The sequence below is a fragment of the Macrobrachium rosenbergii genome, chromosome 5 (assembly GCF_040412425.1).
Source record: "Macrobrachium rosenbergii isolate ZJJX-2024 chromosome 5, ASM4041242v1, whole genome shotgun sequence".
In the NCBI taxonomy this organism is placed as follows: domain Eukaryota; kingdom Metazoa; phylum Arthropoda; class Malacostraca; order Decapoda; family Palaemonidae; genus Macrobrachium; species Macrobrachium rosenbergii.
Genome location: NC_089745.1, coordinates 67,806,296 through 67,824,114, shown reverse-complemented (window position 1 = coordinate 67,824,114; position 17,819 = coordinate 67,806,296). Strand labels below are relative to the sequence as shown.

Genomic DNA, 17,819 nt, shown 5'->3' with positions numbered 1-17,819 from the left:
TTTTGGCGAGATAGCTGTGACTGCAGTTTGTTTGTTTAAGTGTTTAAGTGTTTTTATTATTTACTTAATTTTATATGAGTTTGCTGCCTAGATTTCTCGTTGCCAAATTAACGTTCGTATTATATGTCGATTTTACTATTTATTATTCGGCAAGTATTTTAAGTTTGCATTCTTCTTTTTGCTTATTTAGTACGGATTTGGAGAGTTCAGTGGATCCGTCCTTTTTTTATTCGGCATTTTGCTATGTCTACATTTACAGAATGCCATTTATCAATGACTTTAGCAACCACAACCAGACTCAAAATTGCTTTCTCTCTCTCTCTCTCTCTCTCTCTCTCTCTCTCTCTCTCTCTCTCTCTCTCTCTCTCTCTCTCTCTCTCATTTTTTAACCAATTCCCGTCTTTCGGTCTATTTCAGAAGTTCGTGACACACCTGCTGTTTTCATCTTTTGACCCAAACTTCCACCTTCATGCAACGTCACCTCTTGTAAGTGTATCTTTAAGTGTTCTGTGTGTATATATACATACATATATATATATATATATATATATATATATATATATATATATATATATAGTGTTTTGTTAGTATATAGTTGTTGGGATATTTTTTTCATTTATGTGGTCAGGTTTGATATGAACTCTATATATATATAGTGTATGACCTAGTGTTTTTGTTGGTAATGAGTGCCTGTGGTGGGTTGCAACTAGGGTAGTTGTTGGGATATATTTTTTTCATTTGCTGTTTGGTCCTTATTGGGGTTTGATAACCCCAAGAGCCTAGATTCGAAAACTCTAGGTTAATTATATTAAATCCCATCGAGTCTCAGTTGACCTATTTGTGTTTCTAAATATATGAATGAATTTGTACCTGGTAATGAGTGCCTGTTAGGTGGGTTGCACCTTCTTTGGGGTAGAATTGATCATTCCTAGATAGTGATCCGTTATTAGGGTTTTCAACCGGTATGTATCCACCTTTGACGGCGTGTTTAGTACAAGCTTATTGGGGATTACCTGGTAAAACCATAAACAAAAGACTGTAAATATCATAATAAAGAAACGAAAACATCAAGAAATATTAGTCCTAGATAACGACCGATGAGAAACTCTTGGGGTCACAATCTGTTTGTGATTATGGAAAGATTCAAAGAATTTGCAGAGAACGGAAGGATAGCACTTGGTGCCCTCCCCTGTCATAGGCCTATTTGTGTTTCTAAATATATGAATAGTTACTATAGGACTTCTGCATGTCCTTTTATAACAGTGACAGGGTTTGCTTTAAAGTTTCTTTGTTGAAAATTTATGTAAATTGCAGTAACCAGTAGCAGATAGTAAACGAAAACGAAGTTAGAATAGCTGGAAAAAGAAGTGCGCCGACCTTCTTTGGCAGTCGTCATGTTGAAGGTTGTTGACAGTCTCATATGGATGTATTGGTTATTCGTTATTATGTTTCCCGACGATATTTACATTTTGTGGACGGCTTCTTGTGAGCAGCCCATTGACAAGAGTCAGACTGGTAATCACCGGATGAGCGCAGCTATCTCTCTAGACATCTCTCTCTCACTGAGGGACCTCAACCTGGAACTCTCTCTCTCTCTCTCTCTCAGGTAGCTTTTCCAAGCAACACGTCGAGTCATATCCTTATTCGTAATGCTATGTAGAGCAATGCCTAGGCTAGTTCTAAGATGTTGGGACAGGTAAGTTTGTGTATGCATATTACTGTAGGTGTAAGCGATATTTTCGGGCAGAATTAGTAAACAAAACGATCATTTTCATCGAATTGTTCTGGGTACCCGTAGACTGTTACTCATTTGTTTGGTTATATTTTGTGGATGTTTTTTCCTATCTTGATGAAGGTGTTCCTTATTTTTCTTTTTTTCATCTATTTTCATATATTGATTTTTCATTCGGAGTAAGCTGTGAAAATAGATGAACATTTACAAATCCTAGTAATCTATCTACAAAAATAAAATCCGATAGCATCTGATAATCTTCGTCCTACCCCGGGTAACAGTATGGGGGACATGACACAGCCACCCACCCACCTGTAAACCGGTTTGTCCGCCCTGGGTATCTAGGGGAACCGGAGTGTATGGGAGACATCCACCCTCCTCCTGCAAACCTGTTTGTCCGCCCCGGGTGGGGACGGTGTCGGTAGAGGAGACAGCAGCTCGTAATGATAACAGTGATAAAGAAAATCGTCATCTTTAATGAATAGCATTAAACGTTGCTGTGGCTGTGTTTTTGAAGGCCGAGTGTCCTGAAGCGCCGTTGCTTCAGTGTTCTCCAGAACTCGCGGTCTGTTGCATCTTCTTGCTCCCTTTCGAGACTTATCAACAATTATAATCAATTTGTCAACTTGCGCACACTTCAGTACATTCATTACTGTGGCGTATCAACGAATACTAGACTTGCTGTAAATTAACTGTCAGGGAAGCCAAGGAAGGAGAGAGAGAGAGAGAGAGAGAGAGAGAGAGAGAGAGAGAGAGAGAGATGGGGGTGGGGCACTGACGAATGCTTATGTATGTGAATTTTCATTTAGGTTGTTCTGGTATTTTGAATTGTGAAATGTGTTACGTTTCTTTCATGTTACTTTATTCGGAGTTGTATTGATTTTCATCAAACGTTACCTAATTTTCTCCGTTCGGTAATTTAACATTGACAGCATCTGTTGGTTATGATTCCATGGATGTGATTACTACTATTCTTGTTATTGCAGATACTGCATATACATACCTACACGCACACATTATGAATATATATATATATATATATATATATATATATATATATATATATATATATATGTGTGTGTGTGTGTGTGTGTGTTTGTGTATATATATGTATATGTATATGGATGTCTTTTCCTGTAATACCACAGTGTAATATGAATATAAAAAGGCCCATAAAATACTATTTAAACGTTGCAACCATATATGTATATGTATGTATATAATATATATACATATATATAATGTGTATATATATAATTTTTATATATATATATATATATATATATATATATATATATATATATATATATATATATAATGTTTATTTAGTTATTAAAATCCTGCAGTCTTCTTTTCTCGTGTCTTCACTCTTCAAGTGCTTAGTATATTTTTTTAATATAATCGTGATCAACGTAAGTACTTGGATGCCCCTCCCATTTTTCTGAACGTTTTCATCCTCTGGTAAAACGTTTTTCTCCTTAAGAACTCTTGAGCTGAATCGATGCTGGGCGTATCATCTTAATTGATAAGGCTGTCAGTCTCCTGGACAAGACCCTAGAGAGAGAGAGAGAGAGAGAGAGAGAGAGAGAGAGAGAGAGAGAGAGAGAGAGAGAGAGAGAGACCTTACCAAACTGAAGCAAATTCTGCAGATTTCATAATTATCTAGGAAGAGTTTCTTTTTTTGGCGCGGCTTTGCCTTACAAAATATTCTTATCTTGAATATATGTATATATATGTGTGTGTATGTATGTATGTATTTGTATGTATGTATGTATGTATATATATATATATATATATATATATATATATATATATATATATATATATATGTGTGTGTGTGTGTGTGTGTGTATGTATATATGATGATTTGAACCACAGGCCACTGAAACAACACAGATCCACTTATACCTTCTGTAGCAGTTATCGGTAACGCTGGGTTTTTGTAAGTGTAACTATGTTTTATATATATATATATATATATATATATATATATATATATATATATATATATATATATATATATATATATTATATATATATATTTATATATATATTATTTATATATATATGTATATATATATAAGGGCAAATGCCACGAAGGAAGAGTGTAATAACGGAGTGGTTGCTAGGCTTTAAGACACACGGTCCTTTATTAGTCTGCTAGTAAAGGACCGTGTGTCGAAAGGCCTAGCAACCACTCCGTTGTTTGACTTTTCTGCGTGGCATTTGCCTTTATTTATACATCAATCACGTTCCATATCTTCGTGAATCAGTTATATATATATATATATATATATATATATATATATATATATATATATATATATATATATATATATATATATATATATATATATATATATATATATATATATATATATACATATATTATAAATATATGTGCGCGCGCGCGTATATACACACACTCCTGCAACCATGCACATTTACATAAACAAAAACGAGTGGAGGAATCGCAGCCTTACTTCCCCTGTAAAACCCTTACGGTCGATGTTGAGCCGAGTCAATTCGATTTAGCTTGAACAGTCATCGTGAAATAAAGGCGACCACAAACGTACCCATTCAATTCCTGAACCCAAAGAGAGTCGGTTGTGATATCCAAAGGCATGGACATTTCTCTCTCTCTCTCTCTCTCTCTCTCTCTCTCTCTCTCTCTCTCTCTCTCTCTCTCTCTATACCCGTTAGCTTGGAATTTGATGTCCTAAGATATCCAGGTGAGGATGTTTGTTTTTTGAAATGGGAATGAAATAAGAAATTGCTCTATCACGTTTTGCAATATGGCGTACGAATTTGATTTAGCTGATAATTTTTTGTGTTGTATTAAGTTTATATATCTATCTCTGACGTTATGCTGTTTAGTTTAATTTGTTTTCAGTATCTTGGAGACTTGCGTAGAACTGCCATTGTTGTTGTTGTTGCCGTTTCAATATTTCTTTATGCAGAGATCTAGAAAAGCATCAAAGTGTCTGGTACTCTTGTGGAAGAAGTTGCCCTGGCGGAAATGCCTGTGAGATTTTGTAAGAGTTGGTTCTGTGAGATGTGAACAAAGGCAAGCTTCGTAAATTTCCTCAGAAAAGGCTTAGTTACAGAATGAGAGAGGGGAGGGGGCTTTATCCTCGTCATCACATGACTTCTTTTGCTAGAGCAGGCAAATTAATTTTGGTCTAATGTCCCATCAGGATTAATTTGTTACTTACATTTACAGAGAACAGATCATCATTTTTTCCTTCATTGAACGTATTCAGCCAGTAAGATTTTTACCCCCGGATCTAATACTAATAACAATAGAAACACTGAAACACATTTGGAATCTATTCCATCCGAATATAGCTCGAGCCTTTCACGAGTCGAAGCCGGGTTAAGCAAGACTTGAACGCAAAGGTTATTGCAAGGAATTTATGAATGTATTTTGTGTACTGAAGTCTCTGAACTTGTGATATTCACGACAATCGGTGCTGAAATGTCAAGGGTTAAAACGACTTGATGTCGGCTTCAACAAAACAAAAGAGATGTTTTGCATCCTAAGAGACGTGAGTTCACAATTTTGTTCAAATATTTATATATGTGAGTGTATGTATATATATTTATAAATATAAATAAATACACACACACACACACATATATATATATATATATATATATATATATATATATGTGTGTGTGTGTGTGTGTGTGTGTGTGTGTGTGTGTGTGTGTAGGTGGAAGGAAAGTGCACTCAATGATTACCCCCAGCTTCTTTTTGTGCTCATATATGAACTGCTGGTCATCTTATGAGCCTGTTCATGACTTGGAAGGGTGGCCTCAAAGAATGCTATATCTCATTAGCACACAAGCTAAATGAAGGTCCCTGGAGTAGGGCATGAGGCTAGCGATCTCACCCCAAAATATGTGCGGAGAGCTATCAGTGTTCTGTAGCTATCGTTATTCATAATGTGACGTTGTTGGGTCCCGCTGTAAGAGTCATCAGGGCTGTGTTGAAATGTCGAATTGAAGATCTGGACTCGACCAACCTCCCATCAGGGCTGTGCCACATTTAAAGGGACCGGGGGAAGTGTACAGTGGATCCCCTTTGCAGATCTGAACTACAGGGGAATGACGCACTTGTAAGATCCCTTATGGAAATGAACCAGTTGGTGGCTTTTTATGGCGGTTAGGTTGGTTTGGTTTATGGCTCACAGTACACTCGTTGACGTCGTTTGTCCGTTGCTTGGAGCCGCTCCTTACTCGAGGCTGTGTTCGTACTCAGGAGAGCACTTATGTTCATGTTCGAGTGATTTTGTGTGTGTTTGTCGCTGCTCGTCTTGCACGCGCGCTCCGACTTCACTTCGTAGCCGAGGTCATGTTTTTCTGTTCCATTGTAATGCTGCAGTTGCAAGCATCGCTGTGACGGACGGAATGCAAAGTCAGAGGTTCCGTCACCTCCAGTATCGCAGAGCGATGCTGGAGGGAAAAACTTGTTGAGCGACATACTGCGGAAACTTAACGAATGAAATAAACAGTGAAGAAGTCGATGTCGTTTGGCATTGACTCGGGTTGCAGCCGAGTTTCTTTGCTTAATCCTACTTTCATCGGTGTTAGAATTAGTCTGCGATATTCACGAAGAAGTTTCAGGTCAGGACTTGGCTTTAAATGTATAGACAACACTGACGCGAAAGCATTGTAGAACATTCAGCAAATGAAGGTGAAGAAAGTGATTCGCCACATAACGTTGACGTCGGAACCCACACTGAATTTGTAGATGAAAACAATCGTGACAGCTGAACAGACGCCCCCAGTCATTCTCGTTTCTTTCAAATCTCTTACATCATTTAAAGGATGATATAATTAGCAATCATTTGTTTATTTGTTTGTTTGTTGGACAAGTATAGCAAAGCCTTAAACGAGTCAGTCATTAAGGGAAAAAAACTTGATCTTGTCAGTAGCTTAGGAATTTTCTAAATCGAAGTGATCCCATGGTACGTTTCAATTGAGGGAAATGTAGCGACTGTGAGTGACAACTCGTTGACCCTGAATGCCTCCTCTCTCTCTCTCTCTCTCTCTCTCTCTCTCTCTCTCTCTCTCTCTCTCTCTCTCTCTGCCGAGCAGTTAAACGCACATATAATTTTTTCCCTACGTGCTTGAAACGATACACCTGGAGGAGCCTTTGCATTATTGATAATTTCGGTGTTGTCACCGTGTGGTTTTTGTCCAAGGTCATTTTTTTCAACTCTCCATTTTAATGGAATGTCAGACGTGCTTCGTCGGACCATAACGAAATCGACATTCGCTTTTAATGACTCATTTTCACAACGGGTGTAAAAGGTCGTAATGATGATGATGAAGGCCTTTTCCCACATACTCAATGGGGCATTGGGCTCAAGGAGGCCCCGGGCTTGGCGTTTTGGGTGCGGGAGGGCAGGAGAATGATGGGAATTGCGGCCTCTGAAGGCTTTTCCCACATACCCTATAGGGCATTTTTTCTGAGGCTGGTCAGGGCCAGAGGGGGGAGGAGTGGTGGGGTATTGCGGCTTTTGAAGACTTTCCAGAAACTCTTGGGGGCTGTGGACTGAAGGAGGAAGAAGGCAGTGGCGGGCTTTGGGGGTGGGGGGAGGAGGGGGGGTGAGTTGATGGAAGTGACGAGCTTTTCTCTGTGGTCTTACGCATCGCTGACGTCATTTCCGTCTCTGGACGATGATGGCTTCCCAATATTCTAGAACATTGCGAAGTTTAATTATATCAGTTATTTGTGCACGACAGTAGTCTTGACACTTGACTGTAACTTGATATTAAAATATTAAGGCTTCAAGTCTTTGTTAAGGCGAGCCTGAGTAATGTGAATTCTGTTAATGATAACAGCCTTCATATTAACATTTTGCTACGGGAATATTAAAACGTCTTAAGAACATTTGATTATGAGTATAAGTTAGTTATACTACTGATGATCATCATACGTAGTAAAGAGTAATCTTACCAAGTCAAGACAAAACATTGAAATTGCTCGCTGATATGCCGTTGTGGCCAGCAACCTGGTCGTCCTCGCAGCCCGAATCAGAAGATGCAAAAGACGAAGAGAAGGAAAAACAAGCATATGGGAAAATACTTGTTAGTTTCGACAAATGCTTCACGGACACGTCAATAGATGGATTAGGACTATGTTGTAAACATGATTTTTTACATGCACTCGAGGGTTTACATTTTTTTATTTAATGATGTTTTATAATTATATACAGTATATATACATGTTTTTATTTTTTTATGATTTTATTAACGTAAATTTAATTAAATATTTGGTACACGTATATGAGCCTTCGGAATTAGCGTAATTTTTTAGTTACTTACGATGTTGTTCTGAAGGAACAGTCAGTATTTTAATATATTTTTCGGTACTGTCTTTTAAAATGAGAGAGAGAGAGAGAGAGAGAGAGAGAGAGAGAGAGAGAGAGACCATTCTGATCGTACACCGCTTAATAGCAAGGAAGGAAAAATGGAGAGCCTTGGTCTCTAGACTGGTCGGTGATATGCAAGAAAATCTACAAGTATCCAATTACCGAAAGATCATGAGGTGCCTCCGAAGAAAATTAACCTTTTCTTAGGGCTCCGGGCCTGGGTGGGGACAGGGGTCTGAAAAGACAGGGAGGGGGAAGGCTGGGTGTTCTTTGCTCTGGCGGCGGTTGTCGTCTCGGGGATAATTTTAGAGGCCGTGATGACGGCATGTTTAGTTGTATTGGGTGAGGTAGATTTCCCGTCCTATATTTCTCTAGATTTCCCCTCGCATGCGGGCCCTCTGGCGTGTTGAGGCTTAGTTGGCACATTCAGGATGTTTTGAGATTGATCTGTACAAAAGTATCACCTAACTTGTTTTTATGCAAATAAATCTGTATTCTGTCTATACGAAATAGTCACCAGGCTTTGTGTTTATATTGACATAATCTGTTTTCTGTAGCATATCATTGTATTTCTAAACCAGCTGTGGTGTGAAGACTAAAGCGACAGTCAGTGACGTTGTAAGGAAACCATAGCCATTTGCTGGTGCATGCTTGCGGTAATAACAGGCCAGGTGTCTGCCATCCAGCCATTATGTTGGTGACGTTCATTATATCTTGCAGTGACACAGTAGTGGTTGACCTTTGCGATGCGTGTGAATCGTGCTTCGATGCAATTGCTGTAATAAGACAATTTTTACATCCAGCGCAACTCCAGAGCGTGATGGGAAGAGAAGCATTTACCAGTAACCACGCAATGTCAAGCACTGGCGGGACCGTCATCCGCTCCTGTATGACTTGAGAACGCTTCCAGCCTTTGTCTTGATGCACTCTTCAAGGAGGGACGCTCTTGCGCCTCAGCGCCGAATGCTTCTTTCTTCCGTGATTGTAGGCACAGGTTATCGTAGCTGGTGCAGGTCATCTTGTCGCTGGAAATACCTGTGTCCTTTTTGCATTTTGATCTTTGTTTTGGAAATGTTCATCGACTTCTTGGCTTTTACTCCCTCTGTCCCTCTTGGATGGAAGAGTTAGGCTTGGTTTAGTTGCTTTATTTTTTACCGCGTTTGGTCGATGATTTCTTATTTATATTAGATTTTTGGGGATAAGATAGAGACTCATTAACATTTAGAGTCGGCTAAGTTGTTCGGAAGATGCAGAGCAAGTCAGGAAACACCAAAATCGGGAAACGCTTGCCACGGTTATGAAGAATATTGTTATTGCCGTATTATTTTCTTTTAAGATCGAATGGTTTGCTCTGATTAAACCCTGCATCTGACGCTTAACGCCCCTTCCACTTTTTTGTTAAAAGCAGGAATTATGTTAAGATCATGTATGGTTTACGCAAATATTTAATTCTAAGTTGCTGTGGCTGTACGTAAAAAAAAGTGACGTGCAGCTTCAAAAATTGATTTTGTTTCCTATCTGAATGCAATCTTGTTCAGGTTTATCTGGTAACGCCACTCAATTTGTTCAGTTGTTAGCTGCATTGGTACATTCTACCACTGTTGCAAGTTTCAGTAATGCTTGGTTGTGATGTAATGTTCGTAATAAAATTAACGTAGAATTGAATCGTACATTCGATCGAAACTATAAATTAATGAAGCCACATTGATAAAGATATTCATCGTCATCATAATCTTGGGATGCGTAATTATTTGCTAGGCCTCTTCTCATGTGAATGCGAGTCAAATGTGTCATGATTATTATTGATCGAATGCCACCGGTGACCTTCAGCTCAGCGGAGGCACATAACGAAGCACTTGTCCCTCAGTATCAGGGTTGATCCAACAATGGCGATAGGGCTCCGGCCTCTGTCTCATTCACGGAAGTATTGACTCGAAACCTCCTCCGTCTGAAAGTCCTAATGAGAGATCGGGCGTCCTTCAGGAATACTCCTTCCCAGCAAGATGTACTTCAGGGGGGAAATCGGAGGAAGTCACTCCTGAGCCTCGTTAAAGGTCGTCTACTTTTCTGAGAAAGAACGCCCGCCTTTTCCCTTTCTCGGATTTTCCTTCCTGTAGTTTCTCTTCGCTTCTCCGTTTCCTTCGTTGTGTGGACCTTTGTTAACGTTTAGGCTATGCCTAAGTTAAGTATATCTCAGTTTAACCAGACCACTGAGCTGATTAATCAACAGCTCTCCTAGGGCTGGCCCGAAGGATTCGATTTTTATTTTACGTGGCTAAGAACCAGCTGGTTACCTAGCAACGGGACCTACAGCTTATTGTGGAATCCGAACCACATTATGACGAGAAATGAATTTCTATCACCAGAAATAAATTCCTTTAATTCTTCATTGGCCGGTCGGAGAGTCGAACGCTGGGCCAACAGCATGCTAGCCGAGAGCTCTACTCACCCCTCCAAGCTATGCCTGGGTGTATTTTTACTTGTATCTTTTTGAATCGTCTTCGGTGACTGTCCTTGTTATTAAATTGTTTCCAGATATTTGCACATTTTCAGTATAATAATAATGTTAATAATTAGAATGTATGATTGTGCTTTCGTTCCTGTCTCTGTAAGTAGGAAGGTCGCCCCATTATTAGGGAAACTCATCATGGATTTCGCGCCAAAAATATTGTGTTTTCGTTTGGGAAGGCGGGAAGTGTGGTCGCCCAGTGCTAGAGTAGAAGCCATCGACATGTCAAAGGTGTTGGGAGCAGAGACCAAGAGCAATAAATGCGGTGACGGGCGAAAAACTTCCTCATCCACCCACTCGAACGAAAACACATTTCTGCCATTATCCACATCTTGTGAATACCGTAGGGGGATGTTCCTCGTTGGACGAGTCGGTAGAGTTCTCTACTATCACTCTGCTAGGCCCGAGTTCGAGTCTCCGGCCGGCCAATGAAGAATTAGAGGAATGCATTTCTGGTGATGGAAATTCATTTCTCGGTACAATGTGGTTCGGATTCCACAGTAAGTTGTAGGTCCCGCTGCTAGGTAGCCAGTTGGTTCTTAGCCACGTAAAATAAGTCTAATCCTTCGCGCCAGCCCTAGGAGAGCTGTTAATCAGCTTAGTGGTCTGGTTAAACTGAGGTACTTAACCGTAGGGGGATAGTGCCCTTTTTATTCCTTGTACTGTACCTCCATTCATGTATCATACCAGACCCAACGCCCTTTCTCCCAGCATTCAGTTATTGCTCAAGTTCTCTTCCATCTTACTTTCCACCCTCCTCTAACAATGTTTCATAGTGCAACTGCGAAGTTTTCCTCCTGTTACACCTTTTAAACCTCTTACTCTCAATTCTCCTTTCAGCGCCGAATGACCCCATAGGTCCCAGCGCTCGGCCCGGCCTGAACTGTATATTCTATCTATATCCACATCTTGTGAATGACGGTCGGTGGGGCCAGGTGCCCTGGTCATTACAAAGTCTTTAAAACTCGAGTGAACAAATTCAGACGTCCGTAGCAGGATTCGAACCCACATTCAGTTTACCAGGACGAGATCACGTTAACCCACCTGACCATGAAGAAAGTCTATAGATAGTTTGTTTATTTTTCCATCTTTCCGTATAATTATTAGTCTTGAGCGTGATGTCTCCTATTTCTGTTTATTTTGTAGATGTCATTTGCTGTCTTAGCTGCAACTTGTACACGATGCACATTGTGGTCTGCAACCGGTTTGCTCATAAAACCTCCTGTGTCTGATCTTTTGTACAGTAGTGCTTCTGCTTTCAAATTGCGGGAACTTTCTTTTCAGCATTGTTTGTTCAAGTTCCAAGGTTAAATAACATCGTGTTGTGTGTGTGTGTGTATATATATATATATATATATATATATATATATATATATATATATATATATATATATATATATACAATGTATATATATATATATGTATTTATGTACATATATGTATATATGTACATATATTATATATATATATGTATATATATATATATATATATATATATATATATATATATATATATATATATATTATATGTATATTTATATAAAAATAATTAACAGACAAACACGTGTGGAACAGAAATAATTTTCTGACTCACATCATGATCGAACCCAGGTCTTTCAGTTGAAAGACCTGGGTTCGATCCTGATGTGAATCAGAAATTTATATATGTATAAATATACTTATATATACATGTGTGTATATGTATGTATGTATATATATATATATATATATATATATATATATATATATATATATATATATATATATATATATATATATATATATATATATATATATTTCATATATTATTAGCGAGGTTGTTAATGAAATACGTAGATGGGTTGATGAAATCATTCTTGATGGTATTAGAACTGGATTCTAGCTTTTATATATGCTGTTCATGTTTGGTCTCTGTGTAAGAAAGCCGTCGATTTGTTGTGGCCTTTAGAGCGGAATCTTTAAGGTAAACAAAGGTCCTTGAAGGCACTGAGGAACAAGCCCCCATTCTTGACCAACGGAATTTCATTTTCTTTACTCGATTATTCAGTTTTTAATTTTTTTAAACTCCGAATTAAAGAGGCATTCACGTGAGAAAGAGAGAGAGAGAGAGAGAGAGAGAGAGAGAGAGAGAGAGAGAGAGAGAGAAAATTTATGACTAAGCACTTTATTAGAGCATGTCCATTACCTAGGTACATCCGGTCTTTATGTCGCCTGCTTCGCTCACACCTCAACAGAAAACTCCCAAAAGGAGAACTAACTGCTTAGGCATAATTCTACTCCACCCCCTCACCCCAGCCTCTCGCCCCCATCGACCTTCTGTAGAGTTTTGTTCCTGTTTTGTTTCCCATAAAGACCATCACGGGACAGCACTCTCGTCATAGAAACACAACACTAAACAATTAGGTTTATCATATTACAGTGATTATATTTACTTTTCTAAGATTATTTCTGTTGTATTGGTTTGGATTTGATTACAGGTGAGAGAGAGAGAGAGAGAGAGAGAGAGAGAGAGAGAGAGAGAGAGAGAGAGAGAGAGAATATTTAGCTGGGAACACATGGAAATGAAAATGACAAAGGTCGATAAGTTGGAAGCTAGAAGGAGAGATACAGAGTGAGTAAAATTAGAACAAGAGTTGTTTCATCGTGTTCCTAAATGGAGTGAGTGCACGTGCTTGCGTGCGTGCATTCATCAAAGAGTGCAGGAACCTCAAGGGTTGTAGCATCCAACCGTAAACTGTAACACTCAAAGAAAGAAACAAGAGGTCACATTTAAAGAGCAGTGATTACCGTCGTCGTACTTCGCGCTTGCAATTGCTGTACTGTGTCGCCTTGCATTTGTTTCTCTCAAATCTCTCTCTCTCTCTCTCTCTCTCTCTCTCTCTCTCTCTCTAGTCAACGAGTGCTTGGGAGGCATCGGAAAAGGACTGGATTATAACCTAATGGGCACCTTAATGCCTCAGAGGAAGAAGAGAGAGCCTAAGCCATAATAGCAGCGCTTTATACGAAGCTCCACGATCACCATCTGCAAGGAAGCAAGAAGACAAGTGGTGCAAGCACCTCCACCACCACTGAGAAGGAAAGAGAGACAGAGAGATAAGAGAGTAGCATAAAAGAGTGGACGAGTCTGCCAAAAGCGGACTTAGGGGGAATGGCAAAAAGAGAGAGAGAGAGAGAGAGAGTGAGAGAGAAAGAAAGAGAAAAAGAAAAAGAAGATGACGACGAAGACACACGTCACTGGAAGGTTGTTGGTGGCGACGACTGTGGGGGAGGAACGGGGGGTGGTAGGGCCTGGAACTAGATGCCTCAGGGGGGTTAGTGGGGGGAGGAGGAGGAGGAGGCAGAGGCAGGACCAAGCATAGATCGAAGACGGTGGTGGCCGCAGTAGAAATGCCTTTTTATGTGCGTGTGCGTCTCGCCAGGCCAGCTGGAGAAGTTCTGGCAAGGGACCCACACACTCGCCGCGCCTGGAATAGATGCTGGAATAAGGGTCGGTCTCTCTCTCTCTCTCTCTCTCTCTCTCTCTCTCTCTCCTCCTCCTCCTCCTCCTCCTCCACCTCCTGGTCTCCCCCCCCGGGCCCGGAAGGCAGGGAGGGGAGAGGAACGAGGGGACGCACGAAGATGGGTCGGGAGAGAGAGAGAGAGAAATATATATATCTATATGACGGAAGGGAATTTAAAAGAAACGGAAGATGAACGATTACCAAAGGGAACAAGGTTTTGTACTTGCTTTCTGTAATTATCATAAGGGGACAATCAGCAAGGATAATAAACGAGGGAAGATGTAAATGCGGAAAAAAGAAGAGGAGGGCGAGAGGAATTAAGAAAGAAGGGATCTTGCTTGTTTTCTTGAAGGAAGAGGGGAACTCTGAATAGGAAGAGAAAATTGATAGCAATAAGTCGGTGTTGAAGTGAAAAGCAGAAAGAGGAAAGAAATGAGCTGTGTTTAAATAATAGAGGGTTGCGCTCGGAGGGAAAGGGTCCGCTCTAGATGAAGCAAACAGAACACCTCCTTTTTTCCAACTGGGACCCTCTCTTATTATTTTTATTCTCATTCTTTTTTTTTCTCTCGGTCTCTCCCACACTTCTAATACAATATCCAAAATGATTCGTCATTTTAAACACACCAAGAGGAAAAGCGAAGGAGGAGAAGAAGAAGAAGAATATAAAGGATCATGTTCCGTAAAAAGTTGTACCTAATAACACGGGGAAATGGACCGGGGAAGATTGCGTCGTAATTGACGAACCATCAGGGTTTATAAAGATTATGAAATCACTGTTGTTGTAATTACGATTCTTTTGAACATACACACAAGGAGAGCGCGGGGCGAACGGGGCCGGCAGGAGGAGGAGGAGGAGGAGGAGACGAAAGGAAAAAAGAATAAATTGCGGAAGAGAATGAGAATAAGGTGATAGAAGAGGGTTAGGTACAAGATGCCAAGTACAAGATAAAAGTTTCGGTTTCAGAGAGGGAGGGAGAGAGAGAGCGCGAGAGTGAGCGAGGAGGTTGGATATATGCATCAGCACCCAAAGTTAAGCCGAGTTTGTATTGACTGTCATCAAATGTTTCGAGAGAGAGAGAGAGAGAGAGAGAGAGAGAGAGAGAGAGAGAGAGAGAGAGAAAGCAGTGTCAGAACAAAGGATGTAAGGGGAAGCGTCTCTGAATGCTGGATGAATGCAATAGACGAGAGGGGAAAAGCCGGAAAATGCAACCGGAGAGAGGCAAGGGGTCCAGAGAGAGAGAGAGTTGAAAGAAAGAAAAGAATGAGAGAGAGAAAGAGAGAGAGAGAGGACACGAGCTTGCACATGCTTTGCGGAGAGATGCTCAGAGAGAAGACACACAAAGCTTAGAGAGAGAGAGAGAGAGAGAGAGAGAGAGAGAAAGGGGGAGGAAGTTAATGCACTTTATTGCATTCTGGTGAAATGGATAGCGAAGGCGCCGGTAGGGATATGATGATTCTACTGGTGAACGTGATGATTGATAAAGAGAGAGAGAGAGAGAGAGCGACTGATGTACAAGTAAGGTCCGATATGAAAAATAGCAAAGCATGTCGCGAGAGAGAGAGAGGAGTGGGGATGGAGGGAGGGGTGGAGAGAGGGGAAGGAATGTTTGCTTACGTTTTTAAGAAACAACTTAGTCAACGTAATGAGATGCACTTGACGGATGGAAACGAGATGGAGAGAGAGAGAGAGAGAAAGATAAAGATAAAAAAAAAAGAAAACAAGGGAACCACAAGAGCATCAAAAAGAGCTTAATGGAAAGTTGATTTAAAAAGGACAAAACGAGGAGCGCAGAGAAGAGAGAAATGAAAGACGCGAGAGAAACAAAGAAAGCGGGGAGAGGTGAGCTAGAAAATGAATGGTTGAAAGAAAATGAGATTACGTTTAATTACCATAAGGGAAAAAGGAAAAAAGTCATACGAAATTCAATACTCGTACATATTGGCTGAAGGACGGAAGAAGGGGGCGTTTTATGTATACGACAGTCTGTTAAGGAAACGACCGAAAACGGCTGGTCGGTCGGTCGGTCCGTCCGACTCTTTAACGTTTTCTGGTTTCCGTTCGTTGGAGGCCCGATTGTTTAAGTGGCGTCATAAAGCAAGGGAGGGACTGATCGATCTCGCCCAAGATACCGAATTGAAAAACGCCACCTTTTCGATGGCGAACTTTTGCGACTCGGTTGAAGGACGCTCGCTCCTCGGGCCAGGCTGCAACTTTTTTCCTCCCTTTTTTCGCCCTTTTTTATGGTCGTCAAGCTTGTGCCGTTTCTTGTAGGAAATGTTGTAGATTAGCGTTATCATTTTCATTGTTTGTTGCTGTTGCACAAGAGCCGTTTTGCCCGCGTCAGATTTCCTAGTTTTTGAGGTGGGGTCTCGATGGTTCTGAAAAGCGATGTGTTGGCTCATCGACTTACAGTAGGTAGAAGGAATCAGAAACCAGATATTATCCATTGTTAAGTCAGTTTAGGTTAAGAAGGAAGACATTTTATTCTCATGCTTTCAGACATTTCCATCGCTTTACAAGCAGTACCAAGGAAGATACAAGATTCTCAAAAACACGGATCTGTTGATCCTTCAAATCTGTTGATCTGATTGAAAGGAAGTATGACTGGAGTTATGATCATTTTATCAAATTTCAGCATATGCCGGAGCCGAAGTTCTTCGGTTAGGCTGGAAAGTATCTGAATTTGTAGATCAAAATAAACGCTTGTATAGGATGCGACCAAATTCCATGTTTACAAGATTTATCCCGTAGGGGGTTAGTGCCGTCAGTGCACTTCGTGCGGTGCACTGTAGGCATTACTTAAGGTTCTTTGCAGCGTTCCTTCGGCCCTAGCTGCAACCCCTTTCATTTATTTTATTGTACTTCCTTTCATATTCTCTTTCTTCCATCTTACTTTCCACCCTCTCCTAACAATTAGTTCATAGTGCAACTGCGAGGTTTTCTCCTGTTACACCTTTCAAACCTTTTACTGTCAATATCCATTTCAGCGCTGAATGACCTCATAGGTTCCAGTGCTTGGCCTTTAGCCTAAATTCTGTATTCAATTCAATTTATTTACAAGATTTATTAAATCCACTCCTTTTTTTTTTATTCGACGGCAGCCACGTTCCTTGGATAACAGTTGCCGTCTTTTTTTTAATACTCAGTTTACGACCATGTGCCTCTTTCCTTTTATTTGTTTTCGCCTTGTCTGTTGCTTGCTTGTTCCTTTGGATCAGTTTTTACTGTGCTTTTCTTTGCCATTGACATTTTTCACTCATAAACACTGTGGTGTGCGGAGAAGATTTTATCAGTTTAATGTAGTCTATTTTTAATAGTGTTCCGCAGTTTGATAAGTTTTCGAAATGCGGAGTACAAATTTAATTCCGTTGTAGTTGGCTTCGCGTTTTGAAATAGTTTTTTCCCCTCTACAACAAGCGAATGTGCTTAGTATTCAAACGTTTGTATTTGATATATTATTCGACCCCCACAAGCTTTGGAATACATCTTCTTGCTTCCATGTTTAGATACATAGTATCGGGTCCTGCATACAATCTTACGTTCTCGAAGAGTTAGGCCCGTCGCTTCCTTTTACATTGATTCTCTCTCTCTCTCTCTCTCTCTCTCTCTCTCTCTCTCTCTCTCTCTCTCATTTGGCTGGTCAGTTAATCGCAATTTGGTCCTGCATCATAATTAAATATTCTGTTGTTTTTCG

At 40.1% G+C, this 17,819-nt stretch overlaps 1 protein-coding gene across 16 annotated transcripts in view; it reads left to right on the top strand.

Annotated features, from left to right (window-relative positions):
* LOC136838879 (DNA ligase 1-like) overlaps positions 1-17,819 on the top strand; it is a 211,468-nt gene that overhangs the window by 97,151 nt on the left and 96,498 nt on the right. For 10 of the 16 annotated variants that reach the window (XR_010853151.1, XR_010853152.1, XM_067104558.1 and 7 more), the window contains exon 2: positions 418-486. The exons of the other annotated variants lie outside the window; for them this stretch is intronic. The gene's annotated coding sequence lies outside the window, so the exon portion shown is untranslated. The remainder of the gene's footprint in view (positions 1-417; positions 487-17,819) is intronic. 16 annotated transcript variants of the gene reach the window in all.